The sequence below is a fragment of the Silene latifolia genome, chromosome 11 (genome assembly GCF_048544455.1).
Source record: "Silene latifolia isolate original U9 population chromosome 11, ASM4854445v1, whole genome shotgun sequence".
NCBI classification, from domain to species: domain Eukaryota; kingdom Viridiplantae; phylum Streptophyta; class Magnoliopsida; order Caryophyllales; family Caryophyllaceae; genus Silene; species Silene latifolia.
The window spans coordinates 65799230-65820610 of record NC_133536.1 but is presented as its reverse complement, the minus strand read 5'-3'; the positions used below and the strand labels follow the sequence as shown (position 1 = coordinate 65820610).

The window sequence follows — 21381 nt, the reverse complement described above, 5'->3', positions numbered from 1 at the left end:
GTAATTTCCTCTTCATCGGTGATTTGGTGCACGTAAGCTGGCTCTGATCGTCGTTCGATGCAAAAAGGCATTTCTACCATGCTATCCGGCATATTAATCAAATATGCGAGTTTTGCAAGAGCATCTGCAAATTGATTTTCTTCTCGAGGTAGATGTAAGTAGGTTACTTGATCGAATAATTGGGCAACTTGATCTATTCTGGCTTGATAAGGTGCCAGGCTTTCGCTTCAGATTTTCCAAGATACCGTAATTTGATTGATGATAAAAGAGGAATCCCCATGTACTCGAAGATTCTTGATGCCTAAACTTACTGCCGCTTGCAATCCAATGAGACAGGCTTCGTATTATGCAGCGTTGTTTGTCACCTCGAAGTCGAGCTTGACAGAAATTGGTGTATGCTCGCCTTCAGAAGAAATGAGCAACACTCCTATTCCAAATCCTCTTAAGTTCGATGCTCCATCAAAATAAAGGTCCCAGGAGTCTACGTCTGTTTGGAGTATATCCTCATCTGGAAATGACCAGGTGTCTATCGGTTGTGTAACATTGATGGGATTTTCTGCGAAGAATTCGGCAACGGCGCGCCCCTTTATGACATTCAAAGGCACGTACTTGAGATCGAACTCAGAGAGCATCAAAGTCCATCTCGCTAGACGTCCATTGAGAACGGGTATCTCGAAGAGGTATTTGACAGGATCCATTTTGGAGAATATTTTGACAGAGCAGCTAAGCATGTAATGGCGTAGCTTCTTCGTCGCCCACACAAGAGTGAGGCATGTCTTCTCGAGTGGCGTGTATTTGCACTCGTATTCTAAGAACTTCTTACTAAGGTAGTAGATGGCTCTTTCTTCTTTTCCTACGGTTTGAGCTAGCATGGCACCCATGGTCGTTTCAGTTACCATGAGATATAAACCAAGAGGTTGATTTCGTTGAGGTGGCATGAGCAATGGCGGTTTGGCTAGTATTTCCTTGATTCGGTCGAAAGCCTTCTGACAGTCATCATCCCACATGGTGTGATCTGTTTTCTTTAACTTCTTGAATATGGGTTCGCAGATCATGGTGAGTTTCGATATGAATCGACTTATGTATTGTACCTTACCTAGGAATCCCCTGACTTCTATCTCTGTTTGAGGTTGTGGCATTTCGATTAGAGCTTTGATTTTAGAAGGGACTATTTCTATACCTCGTTGGCTAACAACGTATCCCAGGAGTTTGCCAGATGTTACTCCGAATGCGCATTTCTGAGGATTGAGCCTCATGTTGTACTTCCGTAGCCTTGAGAAGAATTTGCGAAGGTTCGCAATGTGTCCCTCTCTTTCCTTGGACTTGACAATCATGTCGTCTACGTATACCTCAACTTCTTTATGCATCATGTCATGTAAGAGCATAGTTGCGGTGCGTTGGTATGTAGCTCCGACGTTGATTAACCCATACGGCATAACTGTGTAGCAATAGGTTCCCCACTGAGTGATGAAGGCGGTCTTATGCATGTCCTCTAAGGCCATCTTGATCTGGTTATATCCTGCGTATCCGTCCATGAAGGATAGTAACGCGTGATCCGTCGTATTATCCACCAATATGTCGATATGTGGTAGAGGAAAGTCGTCCTTAGGACTTGCTTTGTTTAAGTCCCTAAAGTCAACACAAACACGGATTCTCCCATCCTTTTTGGGTACGGGTACTATGTTAGCTACCCAGTCTGAGTACTCGGAAACTTTGATGAACCCGGCTTTGAATTGTTTATCGACTTCTTCTTTGATCTTGAGAGCCCATTCTGTCCTCATTCGACGAAGCTTCTGTTTTACGGGTTTGAAACCTGGTTTGATTGGGATTCTATGCTCTGCAATCTCCCTAGCATATCTTTGTAGGACCAAGCAAAAACGTCTTTGAACTCGTGTAGGAGGTCTATGAAATTGGCCCTTTCGGTGGGGCTCAAGGTTGTCCATATCCTAAGTTCTTGGGGTTCTAGTTCAGTTCCTACGTTGATGGGTTCAGTATTCTCTATCACTGGTCCCTCTTCCCCCTCTTGTAGTATTTATTTGCCTATGTAGGGAGGTATTTCGATTGAGTCTGAGTCTGGGTCATTCTCATTATCATCGTAAACAGAATTGCATTCAAGATAACACGAAGAGTAAGCAGAACCTAATTTATTCATATTAAGATTTGACAAAAGTTGAAACAAAGAAGCCATCTGATCTGTGGTTAGTGGCGGTAAAGGGACAGCGGTTGGGACATTTCCCGAACTACTGTTACTATTTGACACTAAGCTAGGAGAAATGAGGGGAGTGGGAATGACGACAGGAGGAGACTCTCTAGGAACTTCTCTAGACTCCTACTCTGACTCTGACTCGAATTCATCGTCTTTTGGTTCTCCTTTGAACATCTCTCCTTCTCCAGTAGTGAGCTTGAAGAGTCTTCCTTGATTGTTTGTCCACTTGATCAATTTTCTCCATCCTTTCTGCTGATTGGTGTTAGTTTCTGTGTCCAGTGTGGCAATGATCTCATCTATGATACTTTCGGTGCTCTTGATTAAGGGAAGATCCTGGAGGTAGACATCTTCCTCGCTATCCGTCGATATCCCGTTGATCACCTCTTCTTTTGGGGAGATAAGATGTGAGCACTCTAAGGTAGATTCGACACGTGTGATCATCAGAACTCCAAGAGGATTCTGAGTGTTATTAGGCTTACCTCCAGGTGGTATTGGTAAGCGACCGTCTTCAATCATATCTTGGAGTACATTTTTCAATTTGTAGCATTTCTCTGTATCATGTCCCTTACCTCTATGGTATTCGCAGTACGAATTCTCATCCCAGAATTTGGATTTCTTTTCTGGTTCGGGTGTAGGGCCTATGGGTTGAAATTTACCCAGTTTCATCAACCGTTTCAGAGCGTTGGAGTACGTGTCCCCTAGATTTGTGAATTTCCTTGGAGGGGTACTCTTCTTAGATGGCTCGAGGAGGTTAACTTCATCAGTCTTACTAGTAGAACCGTAAGAACGACTTGTTGAGCCTTGATATCCACGACCTATCGTTTTGGACAAGAGCCCTTTACGAGTGTCATCTTCGATCCTTGTCCCTAGTACGGTCAAATCTTTGAAGGTCTTGATGTTTTGATACCTCAAATGATTCGCATAGATAGGCTTTAGGTTGTCCACGAATTTCTCCACGAGGGTAACCTCATCCGGACGTTCAACATGTTGAGTACTAGTCTTCCTCCACCGACTTAGGAAGTCGGTGAAACCTTCTTTGTCATTTTGGGTAAGAAGCTCTAAAGTGCGTGTGTTGACTTGGATTTCAGCATTATCCGCATATTGTTTAGCAAACTCGATTGCGGCATCATCCCAGATAGCGATTTTCTTGTGTTCTAGCGAATAGAACCATTGTTTGGGATGGTGTCAAGAGATGAAGGAAAGATCCTTAAGAACATCTCGGGTTTAATGCCTTTGATAGACATGTAATCCTTGAAGGCACGGATATGGTTCAAAGGGTTTTCATGCCCCTTGAATTTAGGGATATCCGTCATGTTAAAGTTGGTTGCCAACTTGGAACTTACGGCCTCATATTTGCGATTGTTCTCCCTATAAATGTCATCCCCTTTGAGATACATCAATTGCTCCTCCAAGTATTGGAGTCGTTTCTCAGCTGCAGTCATACCTATGGGAGGGTTTTCGTCCTCGAAGTTGTTCACAAATCCATCAGCCACTTCACTTTCTCGAGGAGGCATCCTCGTTTCTACGGCATATATTCGGCCCTCAATGGTGTCAAGGCGATCATACACTTGGTCTTGAGTAACTTAGAGACGAGCTAGCACGGTTAGGATTAGATCATTACCATTCTGGAGTTGGATGAAGTTCGCGTCGCTTGTTTCAGGCATGTTGGAAACTGAATAAGAGATCGACGACGAATCAAAACACGGTCGACCACTCTAGCACACTTACTCGAAAAGAAATGTTTTGACTCGTGAAGTGGGAGTGTGCCATTTGTGTCAAGTGAGTTTTGAGGAAATGACAAAATTTGAAAAATGTTGGTCCTAGTCAACTTTAGTGTAGTTGTAGGAGTGGACTCGAAGTGAGGTTTTGAAATGGGTTTTGAGGCCCGAATTTTGACTCGACAATTGGACAGAGTTTCGATTTGTTTTCTGCTAATATTAGGCCCAAGTTTCGAAAATTTGCATTTTGAAGAAGGATTTTGATTTACAAAAATCGTCATGGTTTCGTTTAGAAAATGGTGATCACATATGGTACAAACAATATACAAGCATTATAACGGGATGCTGAGTGCATTTAAAAGGGTTTTGGTTTAAAGGGTGGGTTGCCATACCGAACAATCAAACCCGAAGTCTGTGGAGAGGCTCGTACCAAACAAGAGTAAGGCCGATTCCTAGTCCAATTCCTCAAGTAGTGAAAGTTCTTGATACAAACAAGAGTAAGTACCATGGTATGGTTGACGTCAATCGCTATCCATCCTTAGGCCCAAATAAGAATTAGGACCGTTTAGACGGGACGATTGGTCGAATGGGTTGGGTTGGGCCTAGGAAGGCCGAATAAACGATCTAGGAAGACCGAGTTATGCAAACCGACAATTGTCTTGTACAAACTATTCCCTAACCTTGTTCAAGTTTCACCCTTTTGGCTACACGTAAGTGTATTTTCCCCAGCGGAGTCGCCAAACTGTGGACATGGGCCACGGGGCGCTTGGGAACAAGCGTTTGCATTTTGTGGAGTCGCCACCAAGTTATAGTGGAAAATTGGAAACCGTTCGAATACCTTGTGCCATGTCAAGACACAAAGTAGTGACATAGACACCAAGAACTCATTACCCTTAGCATTCTATGTCTAGAATGACTCTCGTGGATGCCAATGAACACGGATGTTCACAGAGATCTAGAGTAAGGGGTGAGGGTACGTATTAGGAAGCTCTTTTGATCGAACACCTAATCCCGCCCGCCTCGATAGCGGCCTCTACTAATGATTAGGGAAATTGTCTATACTCGATATATTGTCGGTTATATGCATGCAATGCAACATCCAATAAATTGATCCTAGCATGTGAGAATTAACTAAGTCGGTGAAACACGTAATTTAACATGCAATTGGGTCAAAGTAGGGATTTAAGTTAATTACATGTTAAGGCATACAACTGATACAAGAAATAAAATAATAAAATTACAATAATTACATTGGGTTAATTGGTTTATGTCGAAAATACTTTTCAAATGGATAATTTGGAAAAGAAAGAATAAATGAATTAACGAACAAGAATTAAGGCGATAATACGAATAATAGTTAATTAATACGTAATTAAGTCAAGGCAACACGGGAGTTCAGAGACAGAAATCAACCAGGAACAGGCGCAGCAGAGCTGCGTCCTTTGGAAGAGGCGCAACAGTTGCTACGTCTGTTCCTTGGCTCAATTCTGGCTGTGAAGCCGGAATTACAAGTCGTTAATGTTCGTTGGTGATTTAAGGCTTGATTATACTATGTGACTCGGATGAAAGTGATTAATATACTATTTACATGTGATTAAAGGGTCATGAAAGCAATAAACACGGATGAAACCGGTTAGAACGGATTATTTACAAGATTAATAAGGATTAATTAACAAATTAACAAACTAAACAAATTAATTAGGTTAAACAGGTTATTAATGACGAATTAATGATGGTGATGATGAACAAAAGGTGAAAAAATATATCAATGACGAATTCCAGAGATTCAACATGGATGAATCGAACCTCTAAAACCCGAATTTGATTTTAATGACGAAAACCCGCAAATATGAATTATAAGGGATTTAAGTCGGGAATTTATGATGGATTAAATATTAATGATGATGAATATATTACATGTTAGAATTATTATGCTTAAATCGTCATATGAACAATGAACAATTGAAGAAAGAAATGAATCGAATCATCAAAGGACGAAGGAAGAAGAAAGGAAGCAGGAACTGCGGCAGCCTCACGAAGAGGCGCAGCAGGTGCTGCGTCCCTTCGAAGAGGCGCAACAGTTGCTGCGTCCTTTCTCGACGGTCATCTTCTGGTAATTCGTAAAAAAGGATTTAAAGCATGGTTTTAGAAATCGGTTTTAGAAATACTTTCGACATAAACTTTACATTGTGATTAAAATAAATAAATAACAATAATAAAATAGGGATTATACACCCTCAGACTTACATGTTTGACGAAACGAGATGAACTAAGTATACGTTTAGTGATGCTCGACTCGAATGTAGACGAAAGTGCCCTCGTAAGAGGAAATTAAACAGATTGATTAAGTTGATTATTGTGGAGTTGGTCAAATTGGTCGGTCATGCAAAACGAGGCTGGTACTCAGAAATATCCGAGCTTACGTGGTCGAAAGTTCAAGCACGTAGACGCCAAAAAGTAAGAACGTGGTCTAGAATGCAAAAGGAGAAGAGAAGGGTGGACACTCGCGTGAGAAATATGTGAGACCGAAGGTCTCTATTTATACTAATCACGTGGAGGAAATTAGGGTTTTCGGAGAAACTTTGGAAGTGAATCTCAAAAAGATATGAAAAGATACGGAAAATACGCAGAAAAGGACTTGGGGAGAGGCACAGCAGGCACTGCGTCTCTTGGAAGAGGCGCAGCACCTGCTGCATTCTTTCCCAAGTGGTTTCCTCCTGCGGAAGAAAGTTTTCCGTGTTTAAGTTATGGAATAACAGATTTATCTTGTTTTCCTTAATATTTTGTGTGAATATTACGGGAAATTGTTTGCCAAAGATTAAAAGATTTATAAAATATGGAATAGAAATATCCGGAACATTCCAGAACATTCTGACTCGGTTTCAGAAAATGAAGACGGTTTTATGACCCGGACTCCAAATGTACTCTAATTACTGCCAAAACGACCGTATCGGCACGTAGATGACAATTAAGAGGTAGACATAAGTGTTTGAGCGATCACTTGACGATAAACTTACAAACTGTCATAAATCGTTCCGCGTACGAAACATGCGGCCCAATCATCACCGGGTGTTTTGCGGGAGGTGCAAAAATGAGGTATCTACACCATGGCCCTCATGTAGCGAGTGAGGACCGCAAAGCAAGGAGTGACCCAGTCCCACCGACCCAGGTCACTCAAGTCAGAAAGGAACGGAAGAAGCTTCGTCGACAGCCTCTCCCCCTTGTCTTCGAGGTAAAGCGAAGACAAGAACCACCAGAGCCACAGACGAGCCCTCAGCTCCGCAGTACAAGCAGAAGGAGCCACCTTCCTCCCATCCATCATCACCGTCGCCGGGGTCCTACCTGCAAAGTAGTCCCTAACGTAAGTGCTCGGCACTAACCCGGGAATGCTGGAAGCACCCTCTACCAAGTTCCAGCCAATCAGCCTCCTCGCCTCGGCCGAGTCCACTCTCATGGCCATCAACGGCCACACCACAGCCTCCTCTCCGCACGGCAGACGAGAGATCATGCCGTAGTCCTCCAGAGTGACCCCGACCTCCCCAAAAGGCATGTGAAAGGTCGAGGTCGTATCCCAGTACCGATCAAGGAAGGCTCGAATCAGGCAAAGGTTAGCCTGAAGCTTCCTTTGCTTGATCGCTCTCCACGCTCCCACCAAAGCTCTGAAGGCTCCTAGCTCGATGATGGCCTTCTCTTCCTCCACCAAAGCTCCGTAGGCCTCCATCATCGTCGTATAGCCGGAAAAGGACCTCATGTTGCCGGCCTCCTGTATCCATTTGACGCAAAGCGGTCTTTAGCTCAAAGCGAAAGAGAAATGAAACGACAAATGAATAAGGAAAAATGATGAGGAAAGAACAAGTTCAATACTTACCATACTCCTCGCCGTCCTATAAGACAAGTGGCACTCTGCTGCCCAAATGAGATGTCGACCATCCCATTTCTCATCCCACTCAGGTGCCCCCGCTAGCTGGCGGCCACCTCATCCGACATTGGCCCGCCTCGGGACCTCCTCGACAACCTCCTCGAAAACCTCCTCGACCACCTCCTCAAGAACGAGAGAAGGGTCGAAGTCGAAGTCCACGTCAATGGGAGCCCTCCCTGATGTAGAAGACATGTCACCTACAACATTAAAGCAATTTAGGCCGCGTCAAATGACGACGAGCCTCGGTGAAGGTGGTTTTAAGCCTTTAAAGCCCCGAAAATGGCCTTTTCTCACCATGTTTGGCCATTTATTTTGAAACCCGACCGCTCATGTGGTAAATTGGGTCAAGTAAAGTCTAAGTCCAAGCCTAGTCACGGGTTTGAGTCGAAATTTCGGCAGCATTTCGCTATAATGGCGATTATGCCCTAGAAAAGTGTCTTGAAAAAGACGTCACAAATCAAAATTCAGAAATGGTAGGATGTTTACCCATCACACAAGGGTTCCAAAAACCAAATTTCATCAAAAATGGGCAATTCTAAGGCCATTTTCGAAGTGATTTTCGAAATAGCTGAGAAACCGTCTCAATTTCACTCAAATGCTCAAGACTTGACGAAAATTTAAAAAGAATACATGGTTATGTTCCTAACATTGTCAATTATCCATTTCTAATGTCAATTTTACAAGGCAAATCCAGTTGGGGGAAAAGCCCCAAATTTTCGAAATAAATGGGTTGAAAACCCTAATTTTTTCGATCAAAATCAAGCAAATACAAGAATTAAAGCAAGGATAAGACACATACCTCGATTAGTCATGATTAATGAAAGGATTTGATCAAATTTTGACGGATTTTGGTTGGAATTTGAGAGAGTTTAAGAAGTTTATGTGATTTGTTATTATGAATAAACACGACTTCTATCGAGTTTTTACTCAGACAGGGACGAGCTCAGGAAAGGATGCAACAGATGTTGCACCTCTTCCAAGAGTCGCAGCTCTTGCTGTGCCTCTTCCCCAGTTTCCCTCCAACTCAATTTTCAAAAGTTCTTTATAAGTTCGTTATTTGTGGGCCCATCTTTGGTGCGCCTCTTCTCCAACACCATATGTCATATATTTGGATTCTTGGGCATTTATTTTGTCCAAACCGGTATTATTTTTTCTTCGAGCTGACTGTGAATCGTCGCAGTACTTTATCAAGCCCAGCAAGGATATTTCATCAAGACTTCGCTTGCAACAACGAGCGGATTTCCGACGGTGTTTCGACACGCCTTTATCAATACCCTATTATTTTCCCAGCGAGAGTTCATGACAGCCGATTGTACTTCTCGAGATATGGAGTTCGCTTGAGACCGACGCAAGTAGACTCTCCCCAGCAGTTTCTACCGACGTCCTGATGCCCTCAATATTATGTTTTGTTTCCCCTTGGAGTTCGGCAAAGGTATCGTTCTCTGGATGTTCTCATACCAACCTTCTTTTAGGTTCCCAACCTACCCATGTTCTCACACCTAGCCTTCACCTATAGGATCCTAATCCCTTTGGGATCGCCTTTTTCCGGGTTCATACACCCAAACCATGGTTACCCTTAGGCCGCCTTCTTGCCGATGTTTTCCTCTTAGGGTCCCACACCCCTAGCACAACCCTTATATATCTTTTAGGTCCTAGCCTTAGTTCATACGCTTAACCTTAGCTCCTACGCACCTCCGGAAGCATCTCGATAAAGAAGTCTCATGTATGATTTCTTCTTATGGCTGGCGAGCCTCCTTACGTAGTCTAATGGACTTTAAACGACCCCCCCCCCGGAAGTCGACAGACTCTAAAATGTTCCCGGCGACAGGTCCTTGGCTCAGACCCCTTGAGCCGCCTCGCGTCGCCATAGTCGTCAGGTTGTAATCTTCGATTGACCTGATGGCTATACTTTGACTTTCGCCTTGTTCAAGCCTCAGTCAAATTGGGGGCTCTGTAGATACCTCATTTCTGCATCTCCCGCAAACCACCCGGTGATGATTGGGCCGCATGTTTGGTACACGGAACGATTTATGACTGTTCGCAAGTTTATCGCCAAGTGATAGCTCAAATACTTGTGTCTACCCCTTGGCCGTCATCTACGCGCCATTACGGTTGTTTTGACAGTAATTAGAGTTCATTTGGAATCCGGGTAAAAAACCGCTTCATTTTCTAATAAACCGTTTAAAATGCCGAGCCGGAATGCCCTAGAATATTCCAGATATTTATTCCATAATTTAATTTTATATTCTTTTGGTATAATATTTCCCGAAAATCTTATTTTAAGGAATAAGGAAGTCGAGATCTACCGCAATTCCATAAAAGTAACGCGGAAATCTTTCTTCCGCAGGAGGAAACCTCTGGGGAAAGGACGCAGCACCTGCTGCGCCTCTTCCAAGAGTCGCAGTGGCTGCTGCGCCTCTTCCCCAGCCCTTTTCTGCATATTTTCAGATCTTTTTGAGATTTGTTTCCAAAGTTTTAGTCATTCCATAATTCCTCCGTGTGATTAGTATAAATAGGGACCTTAGTCCTCATATTTCTCACGCGAGTGTCCGCCTTTCTCTTTTCCCTTTGCATTCTAAGACCGTGCTCTAAGCTTATTGACGTCTTCGTGCTTGGTCAATCGACCACGTAAGCTCGGATCCTTCTGAGTACCAGTCACGTTTGCATGACCGACCAATTTGATCAACTACACTCAATTAATCAATCAATTTAATCTAAATCCTCTTACGAGGGCACTTTCATCATACATTCGAGTCGAGCAATCACTAAACGTTAACTGAGTTAATCTCGTTTCGTCAAACATGTAAGTCTGAGGATGTAAATCCCATCTTTTATTATTGTACCAATTAATGTAAGGTTTACGTCAAAAATATGCTTAAGAACGATTTCTAAAAACCCTTTTATCAAATTGTTTTTACGGATTAACTATAGGCAGACGTCGAGAAGAAACGCAGCACTTGCTGCGCTTCTTCGAAGAGTCGCAGCATCTGTTGCGCCTCTTCCAGAGGTTATCGCAGTTCCTGCTTTTCTTCTTCTTCCTCGCCTCTCTGTTAATTCGTCTTCTTTTGTTTTCTTTTTCTTATTTTCTTCTCTTTCATTCGCATATAATATTTGTAACACGTGTTCTTAACAATTTATCGCCTTAAATCCGACTTAAATCCCTTATAATCAATATTTGCGGGTTTTCGTCAGCAAATCAAACCCGGATTTTGGAGATTCGATTTGTTCATATAAAATCTTTGGAATTCGACTTTTGTATATCTTTTCATCTGTTTATCATGACTTTCGCATTGTTTCCGTCTTAATAGTTTAACCTAAATAACCCAAATTAATTTGTAATTAATTTCTAATTAGTCTTAATTCGTTCTAATTCGTTTTAATTCATTTTTACCGCTTTTATAACCAATTTTACCTGTTAATAATATGCTAAATCACTTTCATCCAAGTCGAATATCCATAATCAACCATTAAACACACCAACGAACATTAACAACACGCAGTTCTGACTTCACAGCCAGAACTCACCCCAGGAACAGATGCAGTGACCAATGCGCCTCTTCCAAGAGACGCAGCATTGATGCGCCTGTTCCGGGTTGAGCTCTGTCTCTGAACTTCCGTTTTTGCTTTGACCTAATTCATTAGTTTACGTATTAATCGACTATTAACCGTAATATCACTCTAATATGTCCGTATTTTCTAACCGTATTTTCTCTTGTTTTTCTCAAATTGTCCGTCTTAAATATATTTTTGACGTAAATCAATTAAACCGTTGTAATTATTGTAATTTTAATTATCGTTATTTATTTATTGTATTGTATGGTTTATTTATTTGTTTTCACATGTAATTAATTTTAAACTCTACTTCGACATTAATGAGTGTTAATTACATGTTCACCGACTTAGTTAATTTTCACATGCTCGGATCAAAACGTTGGATGTTGCATTGCATGTATATAATCGACAAAATATCAATTACAAATGATTTCCCTAATCATTAGTAGAGGCCTTTATCGAGGCGGGCGGGATTAGGTGTTCATTAAAAGGACTTCCTAATACGTACCCTCACCCCTTACTCCAGATCTCTGTAAACATCCGTATTCATTGGCATCCACGAGAGTCATTCTAGACATAGAATGCTAAGGGTAACGAGTTCTTAGTGTCTATGTCATTACTTTGTGTCTTGACATGACGCGAATTATTCGAACGGTTTCCAATTTTCCACAATAAATTGGTGGCAACTCCACAAATGCAAACGCTAGTTTCCCAAGCGCCCCCGTGGGCCCCCTGTGTCCACAATTTGCAATTCAACTCGTCTCATAAACCCCCCAACGACAGCTCACCAAGTAAAATCGACATCTTCTATGAAAGGTACCCATTATCCGATAGCTAATTATGTTACAACCAAATATTTCTCGTCTTATTACAGGAACTTCTTAGTTGCTATTGATGTCATAAAAGAGCCAAGCACCTATCACGAGGCAGCCAAGAAGGAGGAGTGGAGAAATGAAATGAGGAAGGAAATAATGGAACTTGGAAAATAGTTGACCTTCCAGATAAAAAGCGACCCATTTGATGCAAATGGGTCTACAAGGTGAAGTATAAGGCTGATGGATCGATAGAGCGTTATAAAGAAAGATTGGTGGGACAAGGATTCACGCAAATAGAGGGCACATATTATCACGAGACCTTTGCGCCAGTTGTGAAAATGACCAGTGTTCGCTGTCTTTTGGCCGTAGCTATCACAAAGAATTGGGTAATTGCACAGTTGGATGTTAACAAAGCCTTTTTACATGGAGATTTAGACGAAGAAGTATATATGCGGTTACCATAAGGTTTTGACGCTGTCGGTCCCAATAAGGTTTGCAAGCTCTTGAAATCGCTATACGGTTTAAAACAACCATCAAGGAATTGGTTTGCAAAATTAGCCGGATTCATTGAAAAGGTATGGTTTCGAACAATCATTGGCAGATTATTCTATTTTCACGTATAACAAGCAAGGAATTTTCATTGGTGTTTTGGTATATGTTGACGATATGATAGTGGTTAGTAGCGATGTTGAGATATGTAATAATCTAAAATCGTTTCTTAATAAGAAGTTTGGAATCAAAGACCTTGGAAGACTCAAATATTTTTTGGGCATCGAGGTAGCCCATGGGTCAAAAGGCTTGTTCCTCAGCCAACGAAAGTATGCATTCGAGATTGTTAAAGAAGCGGGAATGGAAGGGGCAAAGCCAATAAACACGCCCATTTTGCAGCATCATTAGCTGGGGTTGGCAAATGGGTACGTTCTCAAAAACCCGCTCAAGTATCGACGATTAGTTGGAAAACTTGGGTACCTAACCATAACTCGGCCAGACTTAACCTATGTCGTACACATACTGTCCCAATTTGTGCACGAACCGAGAAAAGAGCATTGGGAAGCAGTGCTTCGAGTGATTCGATATATAAAGGGCAGCCCCAAAAAAGGAATACTAATGGATAGACAATCAAGCTTGCAATTAAATGGATATTCAGACTCCAATCATGGGGGTTGTCCATTGACGAGGCGGTCCTTGAGTGGGTATTTTGTGGCGTTAGGCAACACTCCCTTATCGTGGAGAGCAAAGAAACAAGGCACAGTTGCTAAGTCATCAGCAGAGGCGGAATATCAAGCGATGACAGGGCTGACTAGCGAGCTGATATGGTTGAAGGCTTTTCTCAAGTCGATTGGTATTGCTCATAAACAACCAATGCCTGTTTTCTGTGACAATCAAGCCGCGTTACATATAGCGAAAAATCCGGTTTTTCATGATCGTACCAAGCACATCGAGATTGACTGTCATTTTATACGTCAACATTTGATCAATAAGAATGTGGCGACTTTTTATGTTAGAAGCAAAGAACAAATAGCGAAGCTTTTCACAAAGGTGCTTAGAAGGGAAGCATTAGAATACTTGCAACGCAAGTTGGGCATTAGTGTCCCAAGTGCTTCAACTTGAGGGGGAGTGTGAGAATATTCTAGTATAATATCAATATCATATCGTATCACATAATATCGTTAACTTGTATACTGATATATCATATCTATTCTTACCTTATTTGTAGGATATGTAGTTAGGGTAAATATATGTATAAATGTATATAAGAAGGAGTTTGTATGCTGCTGTCAATCATTCAATAATAAAAGGTTCAACGCTTCTTATACGATTTCTAGTTTATCAAATACTATAGAAAAACAAATAACATACTATGTAAAGAAACTAAAATCTACTTAAATGAAAAATAAACCAAAAGAAATATCTTTAGAATTTCACATCATAGTGAAAAATTGACGTTGATAAGATTTCTACGAAAGTTTCTACATACATACAAAAATAACAAAAACGAAAACAATATTTAGATTTACAAACAATATTATGACGGAAAACAAAGCTTTGAAAGTATAAAAATGAAATAAAAAGTTGACGATAATATAAAGATGGTGTTAGGAAAAAACATTTACGCGGGTCGATACTATAAAACACGTAGAAATCTTACGTATAACTAGTTATAGTAAACAATTGTTATGTAGTAAACACACAATAGGCAAGTGTTTGGATACAATTTCCCTCCAAATCTTGCTTATTGTGGAGAGATTTTGATTTGCATTGGAGGAGGGGAAATGGGTCCCTTCAAATCCTTCCCCCTACATTTTCCCCCAGCCTTATTTGTTATCCAAACAAGGGATTTTAAATTCTCTACTCCTCCTCCCTTTTATTTCCCTTCCAATCACTCAATCCAAACACACCTTAATATTAAGATTCTAGCCAATGTAAAAAACATTGATGCAGTCTAGGTGTATAGACTCATGGTAGAACTCTTTAATTAATTTATCTAGAGTATTTATCCATACAAGCAGAATTATGCAAAGAAAGGAAGAAATAGATCTCAGAAAAGGAAATCACATAATCTTGTTGACCATGATGCCGTGAAGAAATCTTTAAGCTCAACACAACTCCATTAATGAACATAAAAGAATTTGGAAGATATAACGAATTTCAGAGAATATGCGTAAGAACGAAGGTAACTAAAAAAAGAGTTTTATTGATTATTATTCTTAGATTACAGAATGATCTATACATTGCTTATATGGATAGAGTTATCAATAGGGCTTGACTGCTCCTGGACAAGCCACGGCAGACTTGGATTATATCATCTTTACACCTTGAGTGTTTTTTTCGATAAAATGTAAGTATATTAAAAAAGAATAGGACCGTCACAATTACATGGCAATGGGTCATTCCATCATCCTACGGACAAGAGTCCATAAAATGAACCCAAAAACTATTTTTAGACAACAAATCAGAGGCAAGGGAAATCAAAACAACAAATCAAATACCTAATCAACAAATTCAGATCCCTTTTTTTCTCATCCCGCATTCCCATCAATCATCATTTTATCTTCTCCTTGTTAGAATATTTAATAATATTCGAATAGCCTAAGTGTTTCGGGTTTAAATATAAGTTAAGTTCATATTAAATATTACGAGACTTTAATATAAAAGACGACACCGTGATGGATCGATCTCGATTAAATGTAATTAAAGTACGGGAATTATTATTCCCTCTTACCTTACCCTAATATACGTCCTCTTTCACGAAAAGATACGATCGGGTTTGATTGTGCGAAAAGGTACGTAATATATTATATATATACTGGAAGTTAAATGATAATAAATCATCTGATAAAAACAAAAACACACGTACGATTAAGAAAGTGAAAGGGTGAGATAGTTTCTTTCTCCATCATCAAGAAACATCAAGGAAAGGGTCAAGGAGGAGAATCAATCTGCTATACTTCTTATTATTGTATTGAGTGCGTCTGTAAGACATGGACCAAGGTTAGTCCTTTATTCCGTCTATTGATTGTATTAGGGTTGAATTAATTCAAGTCTATATTGATTCTTGGGACTGATTTCATTATCGAAATCATAAAGTTTATCTTATATTTGGTATCAGAGCAATTATAGATTTGATTAATTTACCCATTAAAGGTTATGTGAATTAGATTATATTTGCGTGATGCTTCTGCTGCTTAACTATACTAAAAAGAGTTTGTCATTAATTATTTTTTGGTCATATCCCTGTTTGTAAAAGGAAGCTGTAGATATTTTGGAAATGCATTCATGACATTTTTTTTTTTAGTGTGTTGGCAGATTGTATGGTTTCATGAATTGACTATTGTTTTTGTTTATAGTCATTGGTCTATTGTTAGATGTAATATAAATCATGTAATGAGATTATACATGAACCAAGTATGTATGATGATTAAGGTGTTACATACAACGATGAAATTTTTTATTAATCCTTACCATCTTATGACAATATATGTTAATGGCTTCATTTGTTTACTGGGTTTGTAAGATAGTCTAGATTTGCAATATTGAATGTTTGAAACTAAGTTTTCTTCCGCTGTTTACCGTCATCATAAATTGGATGATTATATTATATGTTAATTCACTTGGTTTTGTCGTATCGTCAATTTGTCCGTCATTATTGTTATTATCAGCCATGTGTTATTAATTATACATGGCATTATTATTGATGGTGATAAGTTGCATTAGTTTTGGCATATTGTATGAATGCAGAGAAAAGTTGCGTGGGCAGTAGTAGTTTATTGAATAATTCATTTTGGCACTTTGATGTCATATTAATATTTATTCTATCGTTTTGTATCTACTGTATGCTTCTTTTTTGGCAGTATGTTAGGAAAGATATAAATGCTTATAGATTTCTTATGCAAACATACATGGAGTTTGACAATATAATTTAACATTAAAGTAATGGGTAATTAGTGTTATGAAGTATTAACACATCAAACAAAATGTACCATTAAAGTTGAATGTTTATTTTGTATATCACATGTTAGTCACCAAAGTGGCCTTGTTATATTATATTTAGACATTTAAAATAAAAGTTATTAGTTGATCATGATTAAAAGAGATGTATAAATGACATTATAGATCGATTGATCAATTAATTTTTGTCATCTATATTTTGGGAGATCACCCAAAGGTGGGTCATTAGATATAGTTGATAATATAAAAGGATTAGTTATTCATAAATTGGGTCTTATAGTATGTATATCCAAAGATAGCATTCTTATTTGATTCATGTGTGTTATAATTAATTGTTAAAGTATATATTAACATCAATGATGGTTACTTGTGTTTAAATGTTGCCCAAAGGTCATTTAAATACATGTATAAAAGTTTATATAATATTATTTGAATATGTATGATAGTTTTTCAAAGCACTAATTGGTAACATGTATAAATGTTTGCAGCATCTCAAAATATGTTTGCATCTGCTGACTCTTTTGTAAAGTTCAATGGGCTTAATTATGATGAGTGGGCCTTAAAGATCCAGTATACACTGGGTATAATGGCTTTGGACATTGACATCCTGACAGATGAGGTACCACAAAAATTACACTTGAGAGCTCCGAAGCCGAAAAGGGTCATTATCGGGCTTGGGAGAAATATAATAGGTTGGGTTTACACCTCATGAGATGACTATGGCTGATAACATTAAGCCCTCCATGCCTAAAACAGAGAAAGCAAGGGAATTCATGCTCAAAATAAAGGAGTGTTCACAGTCGGATTTAGGTGATAAGTCAATTGTTGGTAGTTTAATGAATGAGCTGACTACTAAAAGGTTTGACTGGTCTCAACCGATTCATGATCATGTGACACACATGTCTAACCTGGCAGCAAAGTTGAAGACTTTAGGAATGGACGTAAGTGATACTTTCTTGGTCTAATTCATCATTAACTCTCTACCTTATGAGTTTGGCCAATTTCAGGTGAACTATAACACCATTAAAGATAAATGGAACTATCAAGAGTTAAAAGCCATGCTTATACAGGAGGAGGGGAGATTAAAGAAGATGAAAGATCAAGTTGTTCATTTCTTGAGTCATGATGGTGCCAGCAGCAGCAAGACTAAACCGAGTAAGAAGGGTAAGAATGGTAAGAAGGGAAAGTCTTTGTTTAAAGGACCTGAAAGTGCGATCCAGAAAGAAAAGAAGTGTCACTTTTACAAGAAAACGGGACACTTTAAGAAGGATTGTCCTAAAAGGAAGGCATGGTTCGAAAATAAAGGTAAACATTATAGTTTTGTTTGCTTTGAATCAAATCTTATAGAAGTACCTAATAATACTTGGTGGTTAGATTCTGGTGCAACTACTCATATTTCTCACATTAAACAGGGATATCGTATGATCCAACCCATAAAAGGAGCTGAACAATTTGTATCCATGAGAAACAGGATGAAGGCACGCATTGAGGGCATTGGGACTTACAGATTAATCTTAGACGCTGGTTGTCATATAGATCTTACGAATTGTCTCTATGTACCCGATTGTGCTAGAAATCTTGTATCATTAAGTAGATTGGATAATTTAGGTTTTAATTTCAAGTTTGGACATGGTGTATTTTCTATGTACCGTAATGAATACTTTTATGGTAGTGGTACTTTGATTGATTCACTTTATAGGTCCAATCTTGATGTTACATTTTCCGAGTCCCTATTTTATGTTGAGTGTCAAGGTATTAAACGTAGTGCTTTGAACGAAAAATCAGCTTACTTGTGGCATCAAAGGCTAGGTCATATATCTAAAGAAAGGTTAACGAGGTTGGTAAAAGATGAAATTCTACCTCAATTGGATTTTAGTGACTTAGATGTATGTGTAGACTGTATTAAAGGTAAGCAGACTAAACATACAGTAAATAAATCAGCTACAAGGAGCTCTCAACTTTTAGAAATTATACACACCGATATATGTGGACCTTTTGACGCTCCATCCTGGAGTGGTGAAAAGTACTTTATCACTTTTATAGATGATTTCTCGCGGTATGGTTTCACTTATTTGTTGCATGAAAAGGCTCATTCTGTGGATGTCCTTGAGATATTCATAAATGAGGTGGAAAGGCAGCTAGAAAAGAAAGTGAAAATTGTGAGGTCTGATAGAGGTGGTGAGTTTTATGGAAGGTTTACTGAAAATGGACAATGTCCTGGTCCATTTGCAAAGTTACTTGAAAGTAGGGGTATTTGTGCACAATATACAATGCCAGGTACACCTCAGCAGAACGGTGTTGCTGAAAGGGGGAACCGTACTTTAATGGAAATGGTTAGAAGCATGTTAAGTAATTGTTCTCTACCTCTTTCACTATGGATTTATGCATTAAAGACAACAACCTGTGTTTTAAATCGGGTTCCTAGTAAAGCAGTTCCTAAGACTCCTTATGAACTATGGACGGGAAGAAAACCGAGTTTAAGACATCTTCGAGTTTGGGGTTGCCCAGCTGAAGTAAGGTTGTATAACCCAAATGGAAAAAAGCTAGATTCGAGGACAGTCAGTGGTTATTTCATTGGCTATCCTGAAAAGTCAAAGGGGTATAGATTTTATTGTCCTAATCATAGTACGAGAATAGTAGAGACTAGAAATGCTAGATTCATTGAGAATGGTCAAACTAGTGGGAGCATTGGACCATGAAATGTGGACATTAAAGAAATTCAGGTTGAAGTTCCTTCTCCTGAAGTTGCACGTGAAATTGTTGTACCAATCGTGTCATCACAGTCAAATGACATAATGGAACAACAACGAAATGACGTGCAAAACCCACAAAATGACAACAACAATGATGATCAAGTCACAATTCAAGGGGAGAATAATATGTCACGTGAATAGTCAAGACAATCTGTAAGGCGAAGGAGATTAGCCAACGTTCCAGAGGAACAATTAAGGCGATCTGTAAGAGAAAGAAGATCAGCCATCCCAGATGACTACGAGACATATAACGTTGAGGTTGAATGTGACTTGAGCATTAGTGGGGATCCAGTCTCATTCCATAAGGCCATGGAAAGTGATAATTCTGAAAAATGGTTAATTGCCATGAAAGAGGAGATAAAATCTATGGATGACAACAAAGTATGGGACTTAGTAGTGCTGCCTGAGGGTTCTAAGGCCGTTGGGTCGAAATGGGTCTGTAAGACCAAAAGGGACTCTAAAGGCAACATTGAAAGGTATAAGGCTCGACTTGTTGCTAAAGGTTTCACTCAAAAGGATGGCATTGAGTACAAAGAAACTTTCTCTCCGGTGTCAAAGAAAGATTCTTTAAGAATTGTTTTGGCTTTGGTAGCTCATTATGATCTGGAGCTTCACCAAATGGATGTAAAGACCGTCATTCTAAACGGTGAGCTTAAGGAAGAAGTATATATGGACCAACCTGAAGGATTTGCATCCCCGGGTAATGAAGATAAAGTGTGTAGGCTGAGAAAGTCGATATATGGACTAAAACAAGCTTCTAGACAATGGTATTTAAAATTTAATGATACTATCATGTCATATGGATTTGTAGAGATTACCGTTGATCGGTGTATCTACATTAAGATCAGTGGGAGCAGATTTGTTATTTTAGTCTTATATGTTGACGATATTTTTCTTGCCGCGATAATTCAAACTAGTGGAAGAGATGTTAGCAAATGGCATTATTCAAAATAGTAGCAGTCCATTTGCATCTCCTGTGGTTTTAGTGGGCAAGAAGGATGGTACCTGGAGGTTATGCATTGATTATAGAGCACTCAACAAAGCAACAATCAAAGACAAATTTCCAATTCCAGTCATTGATGAGCTTATAGATGAACTATCTGGAGCAACCATATTCAGTAAGCTGGATTTAAGGGCAGGCTATCACCAACTCAGAATGAATAAAGATGATGTTTATAAAACAGCCTTCAAAACTCACGAGGGCCATTATGAATTTTTGGTGATGCCCTTTGGCCTTACAAATGCACCTGCCTCCTTCCAAGGATGGATGAATTCTGTTTTTAAGAAGCTACTAAGGAAATGCGTGCTAGTATTTTTTGATGATATACTAGTGTATAGCAATTCACCAGAAGAACATTGGAAACATTTGGAGGATGTTTTTCAACTAATGCAGCATCATAATATGTCAGCTAAGGCATCTAAATGTTCCTTTCCTATGAAGAAAGTGGAATATTTGGGCCACTTTATCTCTGGGAATGGGGTGGAGACAGATCCAAAGAAGATTCAGGCTGTTGCAAAATGGCCCATACCTGCATCAATCAAGGAGTTGAGGAGCTTTTTAGGATTGGCAGGGTATTACAGGAAGTTTGTTAAAGCATATGCTGTAATAAGCAGGCCTCTCACCAATCTATTGAAGAAAGGGGCATTTGTGTGGAATCAAGAAGCTCAATCTGCCTTTGAACAGCTAAAGATAGCATTAACTACTGCTCCCGTACTTGCAGAACCTGATTTCTCCAAACAATTTACAAGTGGAGACAGATGCTTCAACCGATGGAATAGGGGCGCTTCTCATGCAAGATGATCACCCATTAGCCTATATCGAGAGCATTGGGGCCTAAATGGCAAAAGCTATCTCGTGTATGAAAAAGAATTGTTGGCAATGGTATTTGCGGTCAAAAATGGGAACAATACCTGCCTGGACAAAGATTTCCTTATCGAACGGACCAAAAGAGCCTTAAATGGTTATTGC

General features: G+C 39.5%; 1 long non-coding RNA gene across 1 annotated transcript; it reads left to right on the top strand.

Moving 5' to 3' along the window:
- The first annotated feature begins 15541 nt into the window (after positions 1 to 15541).
- Positions 15542 to 18364, top strand: LOC141614901 (uncharacterized). Its single transcript, XR_012529453.1, has 3 exons — positions 15542 to 15702; positions 17148 to 17964; positions 18072 to 18364. It is a non-coding gene; the product is annotated as an uncharacterized LOC141614901 (long non-coding RNA).
- Positions 18365 to 21381: the final 3017 nt, after the last annotated feature.